This window comes from Triticum aestivum, chromosome 6B, assembly GCF_018294505.1.
Source record: "Triticum aestivum cultivar Chinese Spring chromosome 6B, IWGSC CS RefSeq v2.1, whole genome shotgun sequence".
NCBI classification, from domain to species: Eukaryota; Viridiplantae; Streptophyta; class Magnoliopsida; order Poales; family Poaceae; genus Triticum; species Triticum aestivum.
In genome coordinates this window covers 435,189,369-435,192,676 of record NC_057810.1, presented here as the reverse complement: position 1 = coordinate 435,192,676, position 3,308 = coordinate 435,189,369, and positions in this window count along the sequence as shown.

The window sequence follows — 3,308 nt, the reverse complement described above, 5'->3', positions numbered from 1 at the left end:
TGACTGTTGCTGCCTCCCCGCGTCATCCTATTATTTGTTTTTCCCAATATAAAGCAACCGTGATGAGCAACATCCAAAACAGTAGGGAAAAGCCAGCGACAAATCTGAGAAAAGAAGGAAAACAGCGAAAAATAAAGGGAATAAAAAGGTTCCAACATAATTATACATAGACTCATACATGATAGATAAACATCATGACCAGTTCGACTACTCTCATACATGAAACGGAACATCATGACTCGTACGACTACATCCATACATCAACATGACAATTGCGCGTACTCGGACGCTTTAGTGCTCTACTGGTCCTGCTGGGTCCTCTCTTAAAGCGGACTCGGATCCAGAACTGATGACGTTAACTGAGACCTATGGGTTAATGTTGGGGAATGTAGTATTTCAAAAATTTCCTACAATCACGCAAGATCTATCTAGGAGAAGCATAGCAACGAGCAGCGAGAGTGTGTCCACGTACCCTCGTAGACCGAAAGCGGAAGCGTTAATTTAACGCAGTTGATGTAGTTGAACGTATTCGCGATCCAACCGATCAAGTTCGAATGTACGGTACCTCCGAGTTTAGCACACATTCAGCTTGATGACGTCCCTCGAGCTCTTGATCCAGTTGAGGACGAGGGAGAGTTTCGTCAGCACGACGGCATGGTGACGGTGATGATGAAGTTACCGGCGCAGGGCTTCGCCTAAGCACTATGACGGTATGACCGAGGTGTGTAACCGTGGAGGGGGGCACCGCACACGGCTAAGAGAAGATTTATTGTGCCTTTGGGGTGCCCCCTACCTCCGTATATAAAGGAGTGAGAGGGAGAGGCAGCCGGCCCTAGGGGCCGGCCAAGGTGTGGAGTCCTACTAGCACTCCCTAGTCCTAGTAGGATTCCACCTCCCACACGGAGTAGGAAAGGGGGAAGGGGGAGGAGAAGGAAAGGGGGGTCGGCTCCCTTCTCCTAGTCCTAATCAGCCTCCTTCCCAAGGGGGGGCGCACCAGCCCCTTGTGGGCTGGTGTGCTTCCCTCTTATAGCCCATAAGGCCCATAACTTCTCCCGGGGGGTTCCGGTAACCTCCTGGTACTCCAGAAAAATGCTTGAATCACTCGGAACCATTCCGATGTCCAAATGCAGCCTTACAATATAAGAATCTTTACCTCTCGACCATTTCGAGACTCCTCGTCATGTCCATGATCTCATCCAGCAATCCGATAAACTTCGGTCATCAAATCACATAACTCATAATACAAATCGTCATCAAACGTTAAGCGTGCGGACCCTACGGGTTCGAGAACTATGTAGACATGACCGAGACACATCTCCGGTCAATAACCAATAGCAGAACCTGGATGCTCATATTGGCTCCTACATATTCTACGAAGATCTTTATCGGTCAAACCGCATAACAACATACGTTGTTCCCTTTGTCATCGGTATGTTACTTGCCCGAGATTCGATCGTCGATATCATCATACCTAGTTCAATCTCATTACCGGCAAGTCTCTTTACTCGTTCTGTAATTCATCATCCCATAACTAACTCATTAGTCACATTGCTTGCAAGGCTTATAGTGATGTGCATTACCGAGAGGGCCTAGAGCTACCTCTCTGATACACGGAGTGACAAATCCTAATCTCGATCTATGCCAACTCAACAAACACCATCGGACACACCTGTAGAGCATCTTTATAATCACCCAATTATGTTGTGACATTTGATAGCACACTAAGTGTTCCCTCCAGTATTCGGAAGTTGCATAATCTCATAGTCAGAGGAACATGTATAAGTCATGAAGAAAGCAATAGCAATAAAACTTAACAATCATTATGCTAAGCTAACGGATGGGTCTTGTCCATCACATCATTCTTTAATGATGTGATCCTGTTCATCAAATGACAACACATGTCTATGGCTAGGAAACTTAGCCATCTTTGATTAACGAGCTAGTCAAGTAGAGGCATACTAGGGATACTCTGTTTGTCTATGTATTCACACATGTACTAAGTTTCCGGTTAATAGAATTCTAGCATGAATAATAAACATTTATCATGATATAAGGAAATATAAATAACAACTTTATTATTGCCTCTAGGGCATATTTCCATTAGTTAAAGGTAACACGACGACGCTGCCTCGAGGGCTCTCCCTCAGGGGCAGGTGCGGGATGAGGCTGAAGCATAGGGGCTGCTGGGGTAGCGAGAAGAGAAGCCGGCTCAGCAGGAGCACTATGGGGAGTCACAGTCGAGGTGCCCGAGCTACTCGGAGGAGTAACTGGGGAAACAGGCGAGCTAGAACTGGGTGTAATATAAGGAGTAAATCCCATAGACGGTGGAGTGGGATAGGACCTAGCGGCTACTAAAGCAGTGCGAGCACGAGTCAGCTCTCAAGCCAGTTCGTGAATCAGAAGGTAACTAGTAGTGATATAGTGAGAAAGGTGGCTAGCAGCGCTATCGGCCGCCGGATCAATGATAGGAAAACGGATACGACCATTGTCGTCCAAGGATGGATAGTAGTGGGAAACATGGGTGAGTCTGCATCCGGACCTCGGTATAGCATAACTCAACGAGGACCTCAGACGCAGCAAACTAGACGGCCTGAGAGGCGGTGGAAGCGAAACCGCTCCTAGAGGTACGGGTGTAAGAGCATGAGGTTGAACTGGTGCATAGAGTAACCACGGCGTGATACTCGTATACTGAGTCTGCTAGACGCTACCGGTACACCCGATACACCGGGTCGTCACCATGAGGGTAGAGTCGGCGCCATACATTCCGAAGAAGGTGCAGCAACGTGTACGGCAGCAGCTCCAACTGGCACGGGTACAGCACTGGAGCCATCTACACTCACAACCATTAGCCGATTAGAAATAATAATAAATCAAGTGCATGCAATGCAGCAATCAGAGACAAACGCTATCGGCACTCAAATTCTAACCTAACTAACATTCAACACATCGGTGGTCTAGCGTGTCCTACAGTCAGCACGGCTTTGATACCAAGCGTTGTTGCACCCCGGCTCAGAGCAACCGGTTTACCTTGCATTGCCAGCCCAGAGATCATGTCTTCTGACAACACACAACATCTTGGTATAGAAAACAACCGCTTTATTGATACTAGCGGAACATAGTTCGATGTTACATCAAATAGCGAGGCCAAGCGGCACACACGGTGCGTTTGAACAATATGTACATTATTTAGTGAACATAAAGGGGCCTCGATCACGGCAACTATGCGGCAGCGGAACAACGACGAAGTGAGACTCCATAGCATAGGGACACCAATGTGGACATGATCTAGATACGGCAGCACTCCGATC